Genomic DNA, 25094 nt, shown 5'->3' on the forward strand with positions numbered 1-25094 from the left:
AATAAAGTAGTCATTGATAAGACATCTGCAGACTTGCATTCAGATTTGATATAAAACATCTCCATATAAAACATCTCCAACGAAAGTAAATTATTTATTTACTTACTTACTTACTTACTTACTTACTTACTTACTTACTTACTCAGTTACATAAGCGAACAAAGTTTAAAGTCAAATATAACTCTATGACTGAATATAACAAAAATCAAATGGTTCTCGTTTGAAGAATGAATCTTTTCTTTTTTTTCTTTTTTCTTCATTCTTATTCTTTTTCTTTCTCTCTCTATTTTTTTTTTTTTTTATTCTCTTTTATTGTTCAAATAGGTAACCGCCGTAACTAAAATATTTTCCACTCGTTCTGGATACACCCCTTATATATGTAAATGTATATATACAGATATATATACATATAGATTGTTATGTATACTTATGTATGTATGTATACTTATATATATATATATATATATATATATATATATATATGTACATGTATATAGTATACTTGGTACGGTAATGAAATGGTCTCGGGGACCTTTCGCGTAGGAGGAGGAGAAGCGAGTTTTATCATCCCGAAACTGGAGAAGGTTAGGCCAAGGTAAAAGAGACGAAGAAGACAAGCCGAAGGATGAGAAAAAATATAGAAGAGCCACGATAACGGCATATTTACCCGTACATACATACATATGTGCATGCATACATACATATATACATGCATACATCAAAGAAGCAAAGGGGAAAGAGCACGTAATGGAATCCCTTTTTTAGAGTGCTTGCTTACAGAGCTGATTCCTTAATTTCTTTTTTCTATCTTCCTTCTTCTTTTCTTTTTCTTTTTTATTTTTTTTTTTCTTGTTTTCTTTCTTTTTTCTTTTCGTTTACTTTTTCCTTTTTTCTTTCATCTTTTTTTTTTTTTTTTTTTTTTTCTTTCTTTTTTTCACGCTCCGTCCCAAGGAAAATTTTCAATTTCAACGAGCAAAGGTGATCTACGAACAAAACCGATCAAATTTATATGTACACGCGAAGTAATACGTATTAGGTATACACGTGTTATTTTCTTTCGAGAAGAAAGTGCATTAAAAAAAAAAAAAATAATAAATAAATAAATAAATAAATAAATAAATAAATAAATAAATAAATAAAAAAATAAATAAACAAATAAACGAACGAATGAAATGAATGAAAAATAACTAAACAATGTTTATTTCTACTGATTAATTTTTTAAAAGGAAAACATTTTGTGGAAATGTCTCTTTCTTTCTCTCTCCCTCTCTCTCTCTTTCTCTCTCTCTGTTTTTCTCTCTTCCCGTCTGCCTGTCTTCCTGATTATAATTACTTTCTGGTGTAGTGCAAAATCGCGTTGGTTCAACTTCCGTTTTAAGAAACGCCATTTTCTTCTTAAATAGACCGTGCGAATAATTAAGTTTCCGCATAAAATAAAAAAAAAAAAAATAAAAAATAAAAAAAAGAATAAAAAAAAGGAAAAAACAGCGAGATATCTCGTTAATAATACATGAAGCATCTCTCTCTCTCTCTCTTCTCTCTCTCTCTCTCTCTCTCTCTCTCTCTCTCTCTCTCTCTCTCTCTCTCTCTCTCTCTCTCTCTCTGGTAATTTCGAGAGACTCAGCTTCTCCGTTAGCTTATACATTTCCTTAATGGCGAGAGCTGGTCTTTAAACATTTTCTTTTTCCTTTTTATCTTTTCCAGTTCTTCTTTATTTTTTCCCTTTTTCCATATTCCCTTTTTCCTTTTCTATCATGCATTTACAGTCAACTCGTGATAAGCTTGGAAAAAGCTAGACGATCCTATTCCATCGAAAATACTACTCTTTCTAGCTTTTTTCAAAGGTTTCCCAGGGCGACTATATTTTTCTTTAATTTTTAAAGAAGCAAGAAAACGAAGGGGTGAGAGCGTGTTAGACAAAGTCTGGTAATACCTACACATACAAACCTGTAAAAAGATCGATCTGTGGTACACACCTATGGTACAAAAAAACAAGTCGCTTTCCTTTCTCTTGACTGAAGATCAGAGAAGAAAAATTATTATGAGTGAAGGAAATATTATAGAGGTCGTGTTAAGAATACTATGAGAATATGTGTGAATATCTATGTATATGTATGTACGTGTGTGTGTGTGTGCGCGCGCGCGTGTGTGTGTGTATGTGTGTGTATGTTACGCAAGAAGAAAAAGCTTTTATGATAAAGGAAATAGATCTTTTTAATGTTGCAGAAAAAAAAAAAAGTTAATGTAACTTCTAATCTAATCTTTTCGTTTTTTGAATCTTCTTTATCTTAACATCAGTTAAATATTTTACTGATATTTGAACGTGGAGGTGTATAAATTAAATAATTAATTAATATTTCAACAATATTAAATGCGATTAAACATTATACTACTTGTAAAACGCATTAAACGTAAAATAATTAAATTCAATATTCCAATAGAAATTAAATTTTGCGATGTTACGATTAAATTATTCATAATTGCGATTATTTTAAAATTATTTGAACAATTTTAAAGGGAGCACGGAGTATAACAATCTAATGTTTAAACAATAGCGTATTAATTTAAACATTTCATAGCTTCGTAACACGTGTTAAATATATAAAATAGAAATAAATTAATATTTAGATAGAGTTGAAATTTAAACGTGCTCGTTTTAATAATCGTAAACAAAAATGAATTTTTCAACTGACTTCGATCGCTATCGAAATAATTTTCTTTTGGATTTTTCTTTTGCATCTCCATACAGAACAACCTCTACATGGTGAGACATTATTATTTGCGTTATGTCGAAAGCTATTATCTAAAATTATACGAGGCAAGTTTTATACGACCAAATAGCTGCATATATTTCAATATTTTCTCAAATTTTTACTTTTTCATTATAGATACTTGGACATGATATATGTTAATTAAACATAAATAAAAATATTTAAATATATAGTATATAACGATATCTTTTTCGAGAAAGGTATACAAAAAATACTAATTTCTTTATTATTCTTCTAGACTTCTAATAATGTCTATTAATATCTTTCAAACAGATGGGTTTAAATTTTTATAAAGTAGAGCGTAAAGCCATTTGATTGTGTGAAATTTTGAACGATTCTTTTCATCATTTCGATTAGATAAATAGATTACGCGCCGTATGGCGTTGAATTTTTTTTTTGCTTCCTTTTGAAAGACAAACCAACGCCATTCATTTTTGTATTGATTTTGAAAGGATATAATAATATATACAAGTAGTGTTATCGTTAGATCGTAAATCTTTCATCACTTTTTTTGTACAGGTCAAACTTCAATAATTTATTATTTAAACAATTTTCTAATTATTCAAACGATCTATATTAATTTTAATTACGTACAAAAATTTATATCACGCACTAATTCCATTGTTAAGTTAAGCGCGAGTCAGTATAACTTTACGCAAGCTTATACAACGATTTATAATGCATAATGATATAGAGTTTCTCTATTGCACAGTACATATTTTGTTCATACCATAAAGTCGAACAAAATTTCGCTCGAACAAAAGTTGAACAAAAGTCGCTCTACAAGCGAAAAGTAATATGAACAACAGCCTTAACGCGTAGTGATAAATGAAATGCATAAGAAAAATGATTTTGCGTATAATATATATCTCAGACATTAAAATAATAAAAATATATGATTAATTAATTTTCGATCCTGCCAGGATTCGAACCTGGAATCTTCTGATCCGTAGTCAGACGCGTTATCCGTTGCGCCACAGGACCGTTGAGGTCACGGATTAGATATATACAATTTTATGGAATAAACATTTTTTATTAATTATTAAAATATTAATTAAAAAAAAAAAAAAGGATGATAATAATAAAAATTATTTTATTAGAATTAAATCGATGAAAATATTTTTAATGAGCGTTAAAATTTATAACCAGTAATAATTAATTATTATCAGCAGCGTAAATATTGCAATGCGTCAAAATCAAATTCGATCGTTATTTAATCGTGATTAATAATACAACATATTATCAGTTTTAGTATTAATGTATTAAACTTACTTTTATATGCATAATTAAAAAAAAAAATAATATATATAAAAACATAATTATCTAAAAAGCTTCAAAGTGCATAAAACATCGTTTGAAAATTCTGACATTTAACGAAGTTATATCAATGTATAAAGAATTGCTTAAATCGAATATGTTATTAAAACTTTTCTTATGCTTTTTTCGAAACTATGTTTTCTCGACTTTTCAGAAACAAAATCTCCATCACTAAATTTTATTCAAATGTACTCTATAATAATAGAGAATATTCTAAAATAATATAATAATAAATATTCTACAATGTAGATTATTTAATCTCAATTATTTAATTTTTCTTTACAAACATATCAAATCGAGTTTTCTATCTTCCTTTTTTTTTTCCTTTTTCTTTTTCACAATAAAAACATTTCTCCATTATAAATCGTTACCATCTCTGCAATAATAGAAAATTTGAAAAATTCGTAAGTTAATATTTTAAATAATATAATAATATATTTTAAATAATTATTTTGACAAATCAATCGAAAATATTCATTTAAGATGTTTCAGTACTTTGCAATAAAGACGAGCATAAATTGATGTTAAAGGAAGTAACGTTAGCAAACGAACGAACAACTTCGTCATTTTATAATATACTGATTTAAAAAAAAAAAAAAAAAAAAAGAACAGAAAAAAAAGAAAAAAAAAGAAAAAGAAAAAGAAATTGACACATAAAGCTAAAAGTTACGTTTATATACCATGAAAAACTTAAAAATATCTCCGGAAAAAGAAAATGGAAACTAAACTTATTTTTATATCCCCGCAGGATGGTCCCATTCCTTCGTCTGTTCATCCCTTAACAAAAAAAAAAAAAAAAAAAAACGCGGCAGAACAGAACAAGTATCAGTGCTAAGTTTATTTCCAACGTAATAAAATATAATTATTAAAATAAATTATATTTTACACTAATTAATATCATCAATTTTCTATATTTTCAACGAGACATTTATTCTTATATAAATTGCGTATTAATTACGAATTAAATAAACGATTATTAATAAATAATAGATGGTGCCTGTATATATAAAAATGATTAAATACATTTATAAATATGTTTAATTATATAAATGCATAAATGCAAGATATATGATAAAAATTGCATTTGTACATATACACATTAGATCTTCTTCATTAATCCGGTATGGTCTAGTGGCTAGGATACCTGGCTTTCACCCAGGAGGCTCGGGTTCGATTCCCGGTACCGGAATATATTTTTTTTTTCTTTGTCTTGTCTTTTTTTTACTTATAATTTTATTTTATTTCATAATGTTTCTAAATCTTTTCCAATATTCAAATGATCCACTTGATTAAAAAATAATTACATTTATTTTTTAAACAACATTGACAGTGCAATTAATTCATACAATATAAAATAAACGAAGCGAACAATAAAAAAAAAAATTATGAATTATAATATAGTCTAAATATTTGTATGCAATAAATTTACAAAAATTTTAAGTATTGAATAACATATCCGGTATGGTCTAGTGGCTAGGATACCTGGCTTTCACCCAGGAGGCTCGGGTTCGATTCCCGGTACCGGAATGTAATTTTTTTTTTCCTTTAACCTTTATAATCTTATTTTATTATTTTATTTTATTTTATTTTCTGATTTTAACCATCTAATTACGTAAAAGATAGATTTAATTATTTTTATTTTTTAAGCAGTATTAATTAACTAATTCGTTATACAATATCAAATAAATCGACTTAGAAATAAAAATTACCAGATTAAATAATGATACAAATATTTACATAGGGAATTACTATTTATAATGAAAAAGTGACTAACATCTCCGGTATGGTCTAGTGGCTAGGATACCTGGCTTTCACCCAGGAGGCTCGGGTTCGATTCCCGGTACCGGAATAGGAGTAATAATTTTTTTCACTTTTTTTTTTCTTATTAAATTCTTTTATTTTACAAAATATTCTGATTTAAACTATCTAATTATAAATAATTATTTTTATATTTTAAATGATATTGATTATACAATTCATTAAACGGTATAAAGTAAATGAAGCGGTAATAAAAAAGATGACTTTTATAGGAAATATAATATAAATATTTATATAAAAATTTATAAAAAGTTTATAAAAATATTGAATATTTCTATTAAAATGTAAGTTTTATAAATTTTTTTTTGTATTTTACATAAATTGAAAAAAAAAGTGAAAAAAAATTGTGGCCCATGGGGGGATCGAACCCGCGACCTTCGCGTTATTAGCACGACGCTCTAACCAACTGAGCTAATGGGCCGATGTGTTCGTGTGCTTCGCGTAATGTTATATTGTTATTATCCCTATCAAATCATTGTTAAAACTTTTAAATATTTAATTCTATTTCTATGTATTATGGAATGTTTTATTATTAATGATAGTTGAAAAAAAAAAATAATTTCCGTTTGAAGTGGATTACAAAAAGTCAATGAAAATTATATGCAGCAATGAATTGAGAACATGTTATGTTTAAAGTTCGATATCGTTACCCGACCGACTCATTGTTTCTTAATCGTTTCGTTATCGTCACGACAAATACAGATGGAAAACTATACGATCGTTCTTTCAAGTGTCAAATAACAAAGCAACATAAAAGACTTGTCACCCGAACACGTAATATAATCGTTTTTTCGAAAAAAAAGAAAAAAAAAAAGAAAAAAAGAAAAAAAGTAAAAAAAACAAAACAGAAATATCTATACTTAATATTAGTACCGTGATGGTTACATTGGTATAATATTATTTACAATTTTTATTTAAAAATGTATATTAAGGATTGTATATTTTAAATTAGTCGAGTTAAAAAATAAAAGAACATCTATATCTGGTGTAAAAAAAAAAAGAAAAAAAAATATTGGCCCATGGGGGGATCGAACCCGCGACCTTCGCGTTATTAGCACGACGCTCTAACCAACTGAGCTAATGGGCCAACTTGACGACAGCTTTCTTGGAGTTAAACATATAGGCTCTGAATCTTATAAATAATAATATCAAAAGAAAATTGAATAAAATATTTTTTTTTACATATTTGCTTAAAATTATTCTGTCTTCTAATCTATGCGTTATTATTGAACAAAAAAGAAAAAAAAAAAATATTGAATAGGAAAGAAAAAAAAATTTGGCCCATGAGGGGATCGAACCCGCGACCTTCGCGTTATTAGCACGACGCTCTAACCAACTGAGCTAATGGGCCGATGCGTTCGCCTGTGGATTATAATGTCATTTCTTTGTCAAATGCACACTAGCAATCAATAAATAGTATATAAACTAATTTTAATCATTCTAAATATCTTTGTTGTTTTACTTATTTGTTTTGTTTTTCTTTTTAAATAAATTTGATTACCTTCATCACAGAAAATCTTGCAGAAGTCACCCCATTAACTTACCTGTAACAAATAACAATTGCTAATTCTATCTTTTGAAAAATAATTATTTGTAAAAAAAACATATATATATATATATATATATATATATATATATAAATACTCTTATGTTGTAATTGTGAACACTATGTTACGATTAAAAAAAAAATATTTCAAGAGTTGACTTAAAACAAACCTATCTTTTAAAGCTTATTTTTTTTGCTCTGCCTAAAAAATTTCGAAAAATTTAAGCATTCATGGAAATATTTAAAAAGTAAGTAGATACTGGTCATGAACTATTAATTCTTTGATGTATACGATTTTAAAGAAAATAAAAATTCAAGTTGCACAGAATTTTTTTTAATATAAGAAGTATGAAAAAAAAAAAAAGAAAAAAAACTAATTCAACGTTTATCGGATATACATGGATACATGAATGTAGTATATGTATGCCTCAACCTAGATGTTTATGCATCGGGTAATTAATACTAAATGTTTTCGAACTAATTATCTGAAATAATTCTCGGAGAAAATTAGGAAAAGTGAAACGTGAAACAAGTAAAAGATTCTCATCTATATGGAGAGACTTTTGAATGTAAAAAAAAGAGAAAAAAAAAGAAAAAAGAAGAAAAAAAAGAAAAAAAAAGAAAAAGAAGAAAGATAAAATATTCGAGAAAAGAGAATTAACGATCTCTAATTCGATTGGAAGACGTTAACATAATCAATTTTCCAATGTGCAATGAATAATAGATGAATGAAATGAATATTTTAGTTTTGAAATAAACGTGCTTTAGAGATCCATTACCAATGTATCTTTAATTATGTACATAAGTTATGTTCGCTTAAGAACATACATACATACATCGCAATTAAATTCTCATTGAAAGTGTTTATTGCATAATAATAATAATAATAATAATAATAATAATAATAATAATAATAATAATAATAATAATAATAATAATAATAATAATAATAATAATAAAACAAAGTAAAATAAAAACGAAACGATGTAATTCAATCATTTCGTCATATTTATTTATAATATTAATAAATAGTAATAGTATATAGCGATATTATTATTAATTTATAATATAGATTATATTTCTCGTCATAAGGACGGAATAAATAGTCAATCCTTTCTTTCTTCTTTTAAAAAATATTTATTCGCAGAGAGAAAAAAAAGAAAAAAAAAAAAGAAAAAAAAAAAGAAAAAAAAAAGAGACAAATAAAGAATTATCCTTAACATCTATCATCGTGCCAAAGGACTATTCGTGTTGCCATTACACAAAACGAATTCTCATCTACCACGAGAGTCAATTCAATATAAGAAAGAGAAGGGAGATTCCATTGGATTGAGTTACCACCCAAGCAGTAGTAGAATTCGTGGTTTTGAAGATAGTGCCATTGGACCAAGACCTGTTAGTCCTTCTTTCCTTTTACCATCCCGCCGACGAGCCTGATCGAAGCGACTTAAAATAGGTGGTGCACAAATTGCATTGACCGAATGCACAAACCACTGATTACCTAGTTTCTCTTACCTCGTTATTCTAGTCTGACGGAAACTGATTCTTTTCAAAATCTTTTTTTAAAAATCTTTTTTTACTATCCTTTCGAATCAATCATTCATCATGCTGATCCAATAACGTTCCCTTCGGATAACGCATAAATTAATTAATCGATAACGTAATATCGAGAAAATCTGTTCTTTTTTTTCCTTCTGTTTCTTCTTCCTTTTCTATTTTTTCTCTCTCTTTTTTTTTTTTTTTTTTTTTTTTTTTTTTTTTTTTTTTTTTTTTTTTTAATTATGAACTAAACATTAATTATTACACTCTTTAATTCGTACATTAAACAGCTTGCTTGTCCTCTTAATGTTCCTTATATAGGTATTAATATTTATCGTTAAATACAACGTAAGATCGAACGATTTTCATTCGTTCATTACAATGTTTAATTTAACTTAGGCACGAGACACACGCTACCGCGATAATAAAATTATTAATAAGCATGAAGATGGTGGTGGGACACACCTTACTATATTGAACGATCCTGAACGAACGAATTTAAGAGTTACCGCTATTACTTTTACATTTCTTTGAGTTACGTCGTTGTAACACGCAAACAGAAAATCCTCTTTCGAAAAACACGATAATCTCTCTCTCTCTCTCTCTCTCTCTCTCTCTCTTTCTCTCTCTCTATCTAGAGTCCTCTCGCACAGTGGCAGGAATGATCCAAGAAGGAGGATGCGAGCTGGTTCGCGCGAAACCGCCTTAATTCTGTTTTCAAGCCCGCGGCGATGATTCGAGATAATAAATCTTTTCTCGGTGGCACTTTGTAACATTGCTGTTCTCTGAGACTTCGCCTTCTTCTCGTTTCATTCCTTCCTACTTATCTTACAATTTTCTATTTTTCTGTAACGCACGAAAAAAAAAAAAAGATATCGTTCGTCTCTTTTATAAATTATAATATCGAATAATATGTTTAAATATTAAAAAAAAAATATCGATCTAAATGCGGGCCCATCGACGAAATTTTCTTCGAGATATTATTAAAATTTTATTTCCTTTTTTTATTATTTTTATTTCTATATACATACTAATATTGATTCGTATAACGAATCAATATTTTGTATTAATTAATTATAAATATTTTGTAATATAAATTATCATAGTATATTTAATAATTTAGTTCGAATATAAATAATTAAAATTTGCTTCATTATATTATTATATATCGATATTTTATTACAAATATTGATTAAATATTCAATAATAATGTTCTTATAAATAAAAATAGCCGAATTATGATTAGACAAAAACGTCGATAAAATTATTCCCATTATTTTGAAACTTCCTATAATTAAAATAAATAAATAAATAAATAAATAAATAAATACAAAGCGGAAATCAATTGATTTAAATCGATTAACAAATTAACATTCAGTACCAGTTGAGGTCTCTGATGAAACGAGCAACAGAGTCGAACAGTGCATACATACACGTACATACATATGTTCCTAATTACCAACTGCCGTCCATTACCCTCACAATGCACTGTAATTGCGTTGAACGTAATTCGTGAGGCCCGCACTTAAAGACAGTCTCTGAGAGAAATTTATCACTTGAAATCATCGCCAAAGGGCCTTGCGAAATTAAAGAGAATTCACGAACTCTCTCACGAGACACGTAGCTCACAAACAAAGACGCGGGTATTAATAAATTAATATACAATACGTATCGATGTAAATACATATAAACGATTCGCAGTGCACGAAGTTAAATGAGAAAATATATGTTGGCAAATTTTATATACTTGTATCGTGAAGTTGTTTAAAAGAAAACAGAAAAAAAATATATATATATATATACATATATAATTATTTAGATATTTATTTACGTGACCCTACCAATCACCCTTCTCGATGTTTTCTCGTAATTTTCGTTTATATTTCTTTTTCTTTTTATTTATTGTGTTTTTCTTTTCTACATATATTTTTTTTTTCTTTCTTTATTGAACTTAATTTAACAAGCATTTAAAGTGGTTAAATCCAACGTAGATAGCTTGTTAGCAAACAGGAATGGGACACAGACTCTAACAGATTACGAGTAGTTTTAAGAAGAAAACGATGACGTCTTGAAAGGAAGGAGGAGTCAAAAACCCCCCTTTCGAACGATTCTTATGGTTGCAATTATGCGGTATAATTATCTCCGTAAGTCTAGTAAACCTTTTTCTCGATACGTAAGTGGTTACTGGCACGACCGTGTAAAGGCACTACTTTCGTTATTATCTACCACGTGGAATGTTAGTATCCGGACGCATCCACGAACGTAATGCAACTACGTTGAGATGATTACAGTGATTCAATGTGCTTACGAACGCAAAACAGACCCTTAGAAATGTTTTATGATAATCTAAAGAAGAATAGAAAAATACGTGGGAATTATAAAGTCGTATACTTTGTTAAAAAGGTAAAATAAGTATCATAATTATGCGATCAGATGTTAATGTTAGAAAGAGAAAGAGAGAGAGAGAGAGAGAGAGAGAGAGAGAGAGATAGATAGATATATATAGAGAGAGAGAGAAAGAGAAAAAGATGGTTAACGAGATTTTAAAACGATAGTTCGTTAAATATCTTAGGTAAATAAATGAGTGTATTAAACTCGACTAAGAAGAAAAAGAAAAGAGCAAAAAAGAAAAGATGAAAATGAGAAAAGGAAGAAAAAGAAAAAATTAAACGGACGTGAAAGAAGAAAAAAGAAAAGAAATAAAATAACATAACTTTACGCATATAACTCGCGTTTTATAATTTATAATGCACAAACATTTGAATGATATTTGTCAAATTTCTTTGGCAATTAATTTCAATGTAATCGAAGATAAGCATCGATTTATATTCTCAGAACGATTCGATTCGTGATATAACGTATTACGTCATAGACGTGTTTGGCCTGTTAATTAATTGCACGAAATTTATCACGAAGCAGCATCCGGTTATGTTGGGACTGATCCATCGGTAGTAGGAATGAGAAAGAAGCACTTGAGTGGGGGTTATGGTGGTGGTGGTGTTGATGGTGATGGTGATAGTAGGGTAGTGGTAATGGTGGTTATGATGGTGGGGGTAGGAGATACCTCAAACCCCAGCTATGATCACGGCTATTTGATATGCCGCGACACTCAAAACTCGTACATCACACTTAATCGTTGAATATGGAACAGACAGAGCCGACAGTAGCATCCGGCATGCATATTTAAACTGCAATTGTACCCCGTTAACTATTGTCGGCACGCACACTCCCAGAAATTCACTATTAGACTCCCTGGAAGCTCATTTTTCTCAAATATTTCAAGCATCCCAAAGGGAGAGAGAGAGAAGGATATAGAAATAGAAATAGAGAGAGAGAGAGAGAGAGAGAGAGAGAGAGAGAGAGAGAGGGAGAGAGAGAAATAGACTGTTGTTCTATCTCTACAAAATTATGTCTTCCGCTGATGAACTTTATTTCACTTGATTAAGCCAACGAACCCTTTTTCCTGCCTCTCAAATTTTAAATACATAAACTCCAGTGTTATCGGACTTAGGATAATGTGATAGTTAATTGTATTATTTAATTGTAAATATTTTTAAATCTATTTGTTTATTCATTTATCTTTATATATACATATAATATCATGAATTATATATAATTAATATCGTGATATCAAATAAATAAGAAACCTCAATCATTTAATAATGATACAATTCTTTTCTTTTCTTTTCTTTTTATTTTTCTTGTTCTCGTTATTATTTTCATAACAAATTTCTATGCAATTCCTTATTTTATATCCTTCCTCTTTATATGCAACTTGCACGTATACAAATTACAAACACAGGTGTTTGTAAATACATGCTTACGTGCATACATGCATACATATCTATGTATACATACGTGAAAGCATAATTTGAAAAAGAGTTTGCGAGAGAGAAGAAAACGTGGGGACCGTTCAGGGCCGTATACAACTCAAAAGGTGAATTTATTGACTGGCGGGACCGATAAATTCTTTCGAGCTCTGCGTCAGGACGCAATGGCAGACGTTATTGAGCCATTAAATCGTGATTACCCGCGTGTTATTGGCTGCGGTGACACGTAGAAGGTATGTTCTTTTCGTTCTATTCTCTCTCTCTCTCTTTCTCTCTCTCTCTTTCTCTTTCTCTCTCTCTCTTTCTCTTTCTCTCTCTCTCTTTCTCTCTCCCTTTCATCCTATTCTCTTTATCAGTCATTCCTTTCGTTATGACCTTTCTGTTTTTTTTATTGTTATGTCCTCAGAACTATGATAAGAGAGAGAGAAAGAGAAAGAGAAAGAAAGAGAGACAGAGAGAGAGAGAAAGAGAGAGAAAGAGAAAGAAAGAGAGACAGAGAGAGAGAGAAAAGAGATTATCAATACGATTTTAGTTAGAAAAAAAAAAAGAAAAAGGAAAAGGATCCGATTTATAAATCTAAAAAATATATAAATAGTATCTTTTATTTAAAAAATTTATTTGATATATATATATATTTATTTATTTATTTATTTAATAAATTATATATTTGCTATGAATATTATTTATATAGATATATCATATAAGATGTACATTATATAAAATTTGAAATAATATAAAAACTAAGAAATATATATATATATATATATATATATATATATATATATATATATATATATGTTTTTTTTTTCATAAGATGATTTTAAACTTGTACCATTTCAATGATCATTCTGATCGTACGGAATTATTTTCTTTTATTATGGCAAATTGAAAATTTAATATTTAATTTGATTTATTAATTAAAAAATTATATCGCATTAAATAATATTTTCAGAAAAACTCCCGTCACGAATTAATATTAACCAAATGATAACTAAAGACGGACATGAGAGCTCAAACGAATCTCGTCAAAGAATAGAAAGGAGAAATCCTGGGAACGATTTAACGAGCACCGCTAATGACGATATCTTTGATAAACGTTTTACTCGGTCTTTACGAGCGAGAAGCTACGTTGATGAGCTTCATTTGTAGTCAACTCGTCGTTCACCTTCCGTTTATCATCGTTCGCTAGACGATTTGACGTATCGTTCGATAAAGCAAAAGGTCGTTGGAAAATATATCACTTCGCCGTTCTCTTCGCCCTGATTAATGTCAATTCAAGACATCAATGACATTTCATCGACGACGAAGATTTTATTAGCTGTTCGTGATAGGAAAATCAAAAAAAGAAAAGGAAACAAAAAAATATTGGTAAAAGAAAAGAAAAAAAAAAGATGAAAACGATTACACATCTACGATTTAATTAAATTCGTCAGTTTACGATTATTTCGATCTGAAAACAATTTCAATAACTTAAAATAGTTTAAATCCAAATTAATTTATAATGTGTGTGTGTGTGTATGTGTGCGCGTGTATATAATCATCGATGATTATTAAAATGATCAATATACAAATTTAAATTAATCTTTAAAAAAATATTCATATAGCTATTAGATTTATGCTTATATCATAATTATTTATGATTATTGAAATTATTCAAAATTCAAATCTAAATTATTGATATAAATAATACATATTATTTTAATTATTATATTAATTATTATTTATATTTAATTAGTTATTATTATATTATTATAATTAATACAATAGTACAAAGACAAATAATTAATATATATATATATATATATATATATATATATATATGTATATATATATATTAGATTTACGGCATGATCGTAATCATTATTGATTATTAAAATGGTTCAAGTCCAAATTAATTTCAAAAAGAAGAAATACATATACATACATACATTTATATACAGACATGCACATACACACACGTATATATATTAAATTTATGACCATTATCATAATCATATGTTAATTAAATATTTAGGTATAAATCTTAGAAGACGTAGAAGAGCCCATTGAAACATATTCTATTGTAATATCGACTTTAATGATAACCGATAGGTTTACCACGTTGAAATCATTGACGAACGATTACGAGCGATGCCTGCCATGATATCAGATTAAATGATCGTTCGCATACGACGCGAACACGATCGTGCTGGGCGATAGCACGTGAAACAGACGTATGTCGTATATCGATAGCTTACATAAACACAACTCTACTACGTTTGAATTTCACATTTGTAATGGCATTATAGAAATGAAACCAAAAGATCATTTTTCATAATAGATAATAGATATGACATTCCTTTCGATCGAATGAACTTTACATAAACTATAACTATTGATTATCAGTATATGTAAAATTAATTATATTCGATCTTTTTTTTTTTTGTATTAAAATGTAAAGAGATAGAAAGAGAGAGAGAGAGAGAGAGAGAGAGAGAGAGAGAGAAACAAAATTTTTTGTTGTTGTATCTTTTCATTAAACAAATTATTATACATTGATAAAATTTCAGATCCTTTCGGTCGAATGGATCTTATATAAACTATACGTAAAATTAATTATATTTAATTGCTTTTTTTATTAGAATTATTATTTTTTTTTCTTATTTCTTTTTTTATTATTATTATTAACGTACAAAGCAAAAGTGAATCTTTTTTTTCTTTTTCTTGTTTTTGTTTCTTTGTTTTTTTTTCTTTTTTTTTTCTTTTTTTTTTTTCTTTTTTTTTTTTTTTACTAATTATTAGATATACGAGGAAAAAGATTTTGAAATCTTTCGGTCGAATGAATCAAATATAAAATAACGATTATCGAATATACCGTAAAATTAATTATATTAAATTATCTTGAGTCAATGAAAAAGAATTAATTTCCATTTATTTTATTATATTTTTTTCTTCAACAAATTATTATAGATAAACGTCGACGAATTTTCGGGAACTAATTAACGACATTCAGACACGTGTATTATTAATACTTTCTATATTTGAACTAATAATTGAAAAATTCTATGGTAACTGGAATGTAATGTGAAAAATTTCGAGTAAAAGGAAAATAATTGTTACGTATGAAGAAGAGATATCGAGAGATAAAAGGGACATGAGAAGATAAAAAAGGTAGGCCATGCGTCTTAGGATAAATTACTGTCTTAGTAATAACGTGCGGCCACTTTACCAATGGCTAATGGTGAATTATGCGCCGTTTATGTCCCGTAAAAGCTCGCGGGAACGCGCCAAGGCATTTGTCGCACCGCGTGCAACGCAACTTTTATTTTCTACCAATAAAATGGACCTTCCTGACTTTTATCACATTTCTACCTGCCATACTTTCCTTTCCGAACCTTATAGAAACGCTGAAAGGAAACCTTTTTACTTTTTCTGTTTTTTTTTTTTTCATTTTTTTTTTCATTTTTTTTTTTTTTTTTAATATAACATCGTTCCTCGATCGTTTTAAATGAATTAGATCAAATATTTGAAACGTAGTTTTCTAAGAAAAATTATCTAATGTGAAAATTACAATGTCATTTATCGAACGAAAATGAAAATTACGATTTAATGTTGTAATTAATTTTTTTGTAAGTATTATTTAAAACTCATCGTAATATTATTATACTGTGTTATTATGATGATATATATATATATATATATATATCATATTAATATAATTTTATGGAACAAGTTAAGCTGTATTATTTTATAGTCACTACCTAAAGTTATATTATACTACATTATATACCATAATTATACCACTATAATTTCTATATCATAATTTATGCTTGGTTAATATTAATTTGATAATATGAATTAATAATTAATTACCCGATCAAAAAAAAAAAAGAAAAAAAAAAAAAGAGAAAAAGATTAAACAGAACGTAATAAAAAAAAAATACAAATACGTATATTATATAAGGTATGTGATTTTAAAGTAAAATGACGAGGTTACAGTTCTATCTAAAAAAAATAAAAAAACAAAAAAAAAAAACAAAAAAAAAGGAAAAGAAAAAAATGGAAATATTGTTCTCGGTATTAAAAAAGCGATTGATCTTAAAAAAAGAAAATAAAAAATAAAAGGACAAAAAAGAAGAACAACAGAGAGAGAGAGAGAGAGAGAGAAAAAAAAACAGGGAAAAGAGATTTAAAAGCAAGCAAAGAAAAACGTTTAAAGCAAATATTTGACGAATACAAAGCTTTTAAGGATTCCATGAAACGTATGTATGCAATCTTCGTGCATTCGGGCCGAACCGATTTCTTTCCTCTTTACATGAACTGCAAGGCGTACACCGATGCGTTTCCATATCTATGATCCATATGATATTTTCTAGCGACACGATATTATGCATCCATTTCTTAGCAACATATGTAAATAATATCTTTGGACTGGTATCACCCTCCCATAGCCTTCATATTCGTATAATGCGGAGAATCGAATGCCGTTTCCCGTCACGCGCTCATACGAGAAGGAATTTGTTTTACATCCACTACGAAAGATCATAGATTTTCTAAAGAGAGAAAGAGAGAGAGAGAGAGAGAGAGAGAGAGAGAGAGAGAGAGAGAGAGAGAGAGAGAGAGAGAGAGAACTATGAATTCGAGACACATATCTAAGCAAGAATATCGATGAAAACTTTACTATGACATTCTCTCTGATAAATATATGCATTATATATTATTTTATACATTTTGTTATATATATATATATATATATATGTTCTTATTTTTTTATTATCTTTTTTCTATTTTTTTATTTTTTTATTTTTTTCTAAAATATCTCGAAAGAGAATTAATAATATATAGACTGATTATAAATTAACAAACCAGTTTCAGTTTAATTTAATGTTTGTTAGGAATAATAAATAAATATATATGTGTGTGTGTGTATTTATTAAAAAAATTTTTATAATTCAAATTATTTTAAGAGTTGAAAAACGAAATGAAATAATCGACTTTCTTTTAAATCCGGAAATTTAATCTCGTTTATATATATATATAGTATCCAAACGAAAAGTATTTACTAGAATTATTATAAAATCTAATGGATTCTTTCGCAAAAACATCCTCAAAAATTTTAAATGGCAACCAAGTCATTTAAAGTCACGTAACATTATCAAAGTCTTTTAATTCTCTTCTTAATGGTGCTATTTTTTTCTTTCTCTTTTTTCCTTTCTTTTGTTTTGTCTTTTCTTCTTTTTTTTTTTTTTTTAATTTTGAGTCAACAATTATCGAAAAAAACGCGTTTCGAAGTTTTACGTATGACAAAATGCAAATTAGATATTTTTTGTTGTTTTTACAATCGTAATATTAATTCAAAGCTGTTATTAATTATTGCTATATTAAAAAAACTATTCTTGATTATTATTAATTAATTATTATTACAAAAGTAAATTGATTAGAGAATAACAATTTATATTTTCATTTTTCAAGAATCTGTCAAACCGACAGATGTAAAAATAAGTGAATATTAATTATTAATAATAATATTATTTTTATTGTAAGTAATTTTCTCAAATTAACTTATTAATTCTTTTTTTTTATTTTTATATATATCACTGAATGTTAAACTTGGTCATTTAAACTTGAAACAAATCCACTCTCTCTCTCTCATTCTCTCTCTCTCTCTCTCTCTCTCTCTCTCTCTTTCTTTCTCTGTCTCTCTGATATTCTTTATCTCACTTACTCACTCAATTTTTTCTCGCCTAAAAGCGACATTTTTCGCGCGATAACAGAGAATCCGAGAAGGATAGAAGAAAGAGCATACGAGCTAGAAAAATCTACGGCGTACCTGGGACGGTGACGTCTCGCTGCGAGAACAAATAAATCCACGTGGACCGTACGCGAGAGAGATAAAGGAATGAAAGAAGTAAAGAAAAAGAAAGAGAGAGAGAGAGAGAGGGAGAGAGAGAGAGAGGGAGAGAGAGAGAGAGAGGGAGAGAGAGAGAGAGACATAGAGATAGTCCGTTTTACTGAACGCGGAAGAATTTATGAAGTCGCTCCCTTCGGCGTGTGCCTTCCGTCTGGGAATTCGTCAGAATGTTCTAACAATAAGATAAAAGAGGGATAAAGAAGAGACAAAGAATAAGATGGCAGACAAGAGATATATAGAAGTTCATATCGAATGTTTACATACTCACATATTATACATTTGTTTGTAAATATTGACCATTGTTCGAAATATGTTCATATATTCATTATTACATTGTCTTTTCATTTATTTATTTTCTGTCTTATTTTTAAGTTTGTTTTTTCTTTTTTCTTTTTCCTTTTTTTTTTTTTTTTTTTATTAATCAGACAATCTCATTATGAAATTTCACAAAATGTTTTTCTTTTTATCCCTCTATAAAAGTCTCAATTGATTATTTGTGTCTAATAAAATATTAGACATTGTGAGACAAGTATAATTTTTATATTTTAGAATAATTATATAATGTAATATAATATAATATAATATAATATAATATAATATAATATAATATAATATAATATAATATAATATAATATAATATAATATAATATAATATAATATAATATAATATAATATAATATAATATAATATAATATAATATAATATAATATAATATAATATAATATAATATAATATAATATAATATAATATAATATAATATAATATAATATAATATAATATAATATAATATAATATAATATACTAAATATAATATTCACTTAACACGTAGGTACTTTCGTTATATGAAACAATCGTGATAAGTTCGTGATATAAAATAAAATAAAATGAAATTATAAAAATACAAATATATATCTTTAAATACAAATCTTATTATCAAATATTGACAGATCATTATTTTAATTTTCTTATTTTTATAATTTTTATCATATATGAAAGAAAAGAAAAAAAAAAAAAAAAAAAAAAAAAGAAAGAAAAGGAGACAATTATACTTGTCGATGTTTAAATATTTTAATATGATAGATACTGTAGTTTCCTTAAAAATTTTCTCGGTTTACGTATGCTTCGAACGTGGCCGTATGTCGGATATCAAATTCGTCGGATCGATAAGCGAGGGAAATAACAGCGATGGCACTACGAACGGCAATAAATCATTTTATTTCGATAGTGGATAAAATGAAGCGGTCACGAACAAACGTCCGCGGCAACGCCATAGGCACGGTGCGCAATCTCCAGACTGAAATTGCGTGTAAACGAGAACGAATTAATTCGGAGGGGTCGGTCGGTCGGCTTGCCTCGACTTCGTTACTCGAAATGTTTCTCTCTCTCTCTCTCTTTATCTCTCTCTCTCTCTCTCTCTCTCTCTCTCTCTCTCTCTCCCTCTCTCTATCGTGTCTGCGTCCACCCTTGTCTCTCTATTCTATCTGTATCAATACTATTGTTAAAAGGAATCTTTGATTTTTGAATCGACCCGATGATTAAACAATTGTGAATTTTGTATTTTTCATTCACAATCTATCGAAAAGGATTAATTTTAATCTTTCCTATTACTTTTTCTTTTTACCTTTTTCTTTTTTTTTTTTTTTATTTTTATTGTAAAGGATTCGATCGATCCAAGCCGTGAAATATTAATGATGGCATGATCACAGTTTTAAATCGGTGTTCACTTAATGAGATCATTATCGACCGATAGACGATCTTCGTTAAATTAATTAAACAAATTATTATGAAACAATTTTATTTGGATATTATTGTAATATTAAATGCAGAAAAATCGGATATGAATAAATTAAAGTGGGAAAATAATTATATAATGTTAATAATTATCCTATCATATTTATATTACTATTAATAAAGTTAGAAATAATTAGAAATATAATTATCGTGTATGAAATTTAAATAACTTCCAACTTTTCAAAATTCAATTTCAAAAATTCCCCGAAACATCGTAATTCCTAACGAAAAAGAAAATCAATTTTTAATCGGTTTTCAAATGGATGGTTGTAAAAAAAAAAAAAAAAAAAAGAAGAAAAAAGAAAAAAAAATCCTGTACTCATATATATCAATAAACCCGAAGTGACAACTGTTACAACAGCATATCAATCACAATACAAAAGATTAAATAACGATCGAAATAATTTCAATTATGTTTTTCTAAATTCCACAAATTCGAGGAAAACAAAAAAAAAAGGAAGAAAGAGAGAGGAAAAAAAGAAAGATTACAAAAACTCGGTACAAATGAAAGGCAATGTTTTTTTTTCCCCTGTATTTCGAGCAGATACGTACAGAGAATTGCTGCTTCTGTGCCTATATATACATATATCGAGTGTCCAAAAAAAAAAAAAAAAGAAAAAAAGATAAATAAATAAATAAATAAATAAAAGAAGGAAAAAGAAAAGTATATACGAAGCGGCAGCGTGAGAACAGCCGTCTAATTTAATTTGCGCGATATCACGTAACGGGGTCGGCTTGCCGGCCCCACGGACGTGCCATTTTATTTCGTCGTACGACATGGAGCGACATTAGTCGCGCCGTCCTGCAGATAAGTATCCCGCGGATCGAGTTCGCCGCCATAAATAATAATGGAGGTTTTTATTGGCAATAATATTTTAGCTCGCGATCGGACGTAGTCGGTGGGATTCGAACGAGGCCCGAACGAGGCCCAAACGAGGACCCAACCACATTTCAATTGGTTCGTGGTGTACTCTGCGGGAAGCTACGGTTAAAAGAACCACGGAAAATTTTATGAAAAATTGACCGAACTCTCGACCGAATTAATATTTGCTATTCTCCTCTTCTTTTTCTACTCCTCCTTTAACTTCTACTCCTCATTCTCTTATTATTATTATTATTATTACTACTACTACTACTACTACTACTACTATTGCTACTACTAATACTTCGAATTGCGTTCTATGCATTGAATTCATTTATATTCGTATGAAATCATAAATCATTGATATAGTTAAACGTACCAATGTACAATTGCAGATATCTTGTATACAATATATGAATTATAACTTACGAAATATGTTTAAGTAGACGATATATCTTTTATAGTGATTATATTTCGTTAGTTATGCCTTTTCGATTATAATGTGATTTATATTCTTAATTTATATTCGACCAATTTTCTCTCTATCTCTCTCTCTCTCTCTCTCTCTCTCTCTCTCTCTCTCTCTCTTCTCTCTCTTTCTATCTCATTTAACTTTTTCTACTTTAAATGTATATATCATAAACAAATATACGTATACTTTCGAAGAAATTTTTAAATAAAACGATTTATTAATAATTTCTTTCAAAAATTTAATATACTGTCGCGACGAGTATATGATACATGTATAGATCTTATAATACATATAGATCATACTACGAACTTATAATAAATATTGAACATTCATTCTCCCCCCTCTATTACATTTCATATCTTACTTACATTTCTATGATAACGATCGATCTTTTTTATTATCGGTTTATTACAGACGGATTCCAACAATTCGATTCGACAAAGAAAAAAAAAAAGAAAAAAAAAAAAAAGAAAAAAAAATAGAAAAAAGAATTCCTTCCACTTCTCGTAATTTAATTTCACTGAGAATCTTTCGGAATACGATGCCGATGATATGAATACGATCGGGATGATTTACATTTTATTGAATGACTTTTCCAAAGTGTCGAACAAATTTTGCAAAGCTCATAAATCGAACATACATTTTCTGAATCGCTCATATTTACATTCTATTTCCTTTCATCGTTCTAGGGGAATAACAGAAAAAAAAAAAAAATACTAAAAAAAAATAAAAAAATAAAAATAAATGGTTGCGATCGGTTCATGACGGATCCATGAGGTCTCTTTGGTAATACGAAACTTCGTTGGGTGAAATTCACGTGCGTCGTAAATCTGACGTTCGTCGTTTTCGAGACGTTCGCGATCATCCCGGGAGGGTCTTCTCGGTGATGGCATATACAAAACACGCCTACACACTTTGCGCGCATAATCGTGAACCAGTCGTTTCGCGGTAAAGGGAAGACGAAGAGAAGAAAGGACAAAGGACGTTTATCCTTCGTAGAAAAGAGTCATGTTAAAAATAAAAAGAGAAAAAAATAAAAAAAGAAAAGAAAAAAGGAAGAGAAAAAAATTAGAAAGAAAAACAAAGACGATCTTCAATTATTGTAGATCATCGATAAATCTTGATCATTCATCTATATATATATATATATATATATATATATATATATATTAATAATATTGTATTAATAAAATTATATATATTATAAATAATTATATATATATATATATATATATATATTAATAATTATAATATTGATAATGATATTGTAAAAATAATTAAGAATTGTTTAATAAATTAGTAATCGATTAATTCACAAAAATTGACGACATTCTTTTTCCTTTTTTTTTTGTTTTCTGTTCTTTCACTCGAACAAAATTACACCAGACATTTCCTTTTTTCTTTAAAAAGTTCGACGCACAGGTATAACGATAAGTATAGTATCGTATAGAAAGTCCTGGTCAAAAGTCATCGCATTGACCGTGCTCACCTTTATCGTGGATGCGGGAGGAAACTTCGCTGTCGCGCAGGCCCACTTTACGAGGCGTCATAAACTCTCTCTTGCGAGCCGTCATGAACGAAACTCCGTTCGGCAGCAACCATGGCTTTGGAATTCCTTGACCCAATGCCTTTGGCCTTTTGATGTTTCTCCTTTACCTTCGTTACCATTGATATATCCACGAAATAAGCCCTTAAGAACTTTTCCGATTGACGAAGGATGTCGAGTTTTGACACTTTAACATTACGTAAAAATAAAAAAGAAATAAAAAAGAAATAAAAAAGAAAATAAAAAAAAGAAATTAAAAAATCGATCGTTCAATAAAATCATGTCACCTGTATTAACTATATCGAATAAAAAAGTATAAGTTATAATATATGAACCCTATAACTTTTACTTGCTCTATATACTACATTTAAAGTATCCTATATATATATGTACATATATATATATATATATATATATATATATATATATATATATATATAATACACATATTATAGAATATAGTAAATGATAAATGATAAAACGACGAGGACTTAGTCAAAGTACTAGTCAAGACTAATTAGGACCGCACAGCTTGTCTCCTACGAATTATTATCCAAACGAACGAACGAACGGAACGGAACGGAACTTCTACAATGCAATGGAATTTCTTTTGTCTTGCTTTAGAGAAAAGAAAGGAGAGGGGAAGAAAGAGAAAGAGAGAGAGAGAGAGAGAGAGAGAGAGAGAGAAAGAGAGAAGGATTACGGAGAGACTAGCGAGCGATGCATCGGCGAGACATCCGTTAAGAGATAGTGCACGATTCTCTACGTATCCTTCCAACGGCAGGATGCACACAGTTCCAAGGATTTACGAGCAATAAAGTAGCAATAACGATGGCTACATTGGCGTCGTCGTCGTCGTGCGAGCGACCAACCGAACCGGGCTCGCATTGTCCTATCTCGTCTTGCGAATCCTGCGTGAATTCTCTCTTTCTCTCTCTCTCTCTCTCTCTCTCTCTCTCTCTCTCTCTCTCTCTCTTTCTCTCTTTCTCTTTCTTTGTCTGTCTCTCATGGGACAATGCACTTTATGTTCAAGGGAACGCAGGAAGGATCGTACAGGTGTTTATGCACGAATTTATGTTCTACTCGTGCGAGAAAACACTATGTTTGTGGTACTCTTATATGCTTCTTACACCCACGCTAATCCCCACCAATATCATCCGATCCTCCCCTTTCTTATCTTGTTCTATACCCACTTTTATTCGAAAGGTAAACTCACTTTTGAAGTACTTGTTAAAACGTTACGAGTATTTAATACTTGCAACTTTTTAATAATGTAACCCTCTTTTTGTTTAACGTCAGACGAGTCTCTTTTTAGATTTTAAAATACTACAAAATTTATGATTTTTAGAGAGAGAGAGAGAGAGAGATTGTATGTATGTGTGTGTGTGTGTGTGTCATACACGCATCAGATTAAGAATATAAATCCTGATTTTATCTAATGAACGAAAATAAGCAAGATGATCGACGATGTTTGCACCATATGGGAATTTGATCTTTTTTCATTGTTCTATATCTATCTCCTCGAGCTATGAGCTATGAGCAATCTCTTGGCAAGCACATCGTTCATATTTTTATACCAATACATTCTCGGCTTTCCAATTAATTCATGTGTATATAATACGATATTATTAAATTCTCTCTCTCTCTCTTTCTCTTGCGTTTGTCCATGCATAGCGATTATATATTGCAGATGCCATTTTACATTTTTTCCT

The 25094-nt window shown here is 28.6% G+C and overlaps 7 non-coding genes across 7 annotated transcripts; 3 read left to right on the forward strand and 4 right to left on the reverse strand.

Annotated features, from left to right (window-relative positions):
- Positions 1-3682: 3682 nt before the first annotated feature.
- On the reverse strand, positions 3683-3755 carry TRNAR-ACG (transfer RNA arginine (anticodon ACG)). Its single transcript has one exon. It is a non-coding gene; the product is annotated as a tRNA-Arg (tRNA).
- A 1450-nt stretch (positions 3756-5205) lies between these two features.
- Positions 5206-5277, forward strand: TRNAE-UUC (transfer RNA glutamic acid (anticodon UUC)). Its single transcript has one exon. It is a non-coding gene; the product is annotated as a tRNA-Glu (tRNA).
- A 266-nt stretch (positions 5278-5543) lies between these two features.
- Positions 5544-5615, forward strand: TRNAE-UUC (transfer RNA glutamic acid (anticodon UUC)). Its single transcript has one exon. It is a non-coding gene; the product is annotated as a tRNA-Glu (tRNA).
- A 250-nt stretch (positions 5616-5865) lies between these two features.
- TRNAE-UUC (transfer RNA glutamic acid (anticodon UUC)) lies at positions 5866-5937 on the forward strand. Its single transcript has one exon. It is a non-coding gene; the product is annotated as a tRNA-Glu (tRNA).
- A 316-nt stretch (positions 5938-6253) lies between these two features.
- On the reverse strand, positions 6254-6327 carry TRNAI-AAU (transfer RNA isoleucine (anticodon AAU)). The gene has a single exon. It is a non-coding gene; the product is annotated as a tRNA-Ile (tRNA).
- Positions 6328-6919: 592 nt separating this feature from the next.
- Positions 6920-6993, reverse strand: TRNAI-AAU (transfer RNA isoleucine (anticodon AAU)). The gene has a single exon. It is a non-coding gene; the product is annotated as a tRNA-Ile (tRNA).
- Positions 6994-7183: 190 nt separating this feature from the next.
- Positions 7184-7257, reverse strand: TRNAI-AAU (transfer RNA isoleucine (anticodon AAU)). The gene has a single exon. It is a non-coding gene; the product is annotated as a tRNA-Ile (tRNA).
- Between the last annotated feature and the right edge of the window lie 17837 nt (positions 7258-25094).

This window comes from Vespa mandarinia, chromosome 4 (assembly GCF_050613455.1).
Source record: "Vespa mandarinia isolate Hongniang chromosome 4, ASM5061345v1, whole genome shotgun sequence".
Classification (NCBI taxonomy): domain Eukaryota; kingdom Metazoa; phylum Arthropoda; class Insecta; order Hymenoptera; family Vespidae; genus Vespa; species Vespa mandarinia.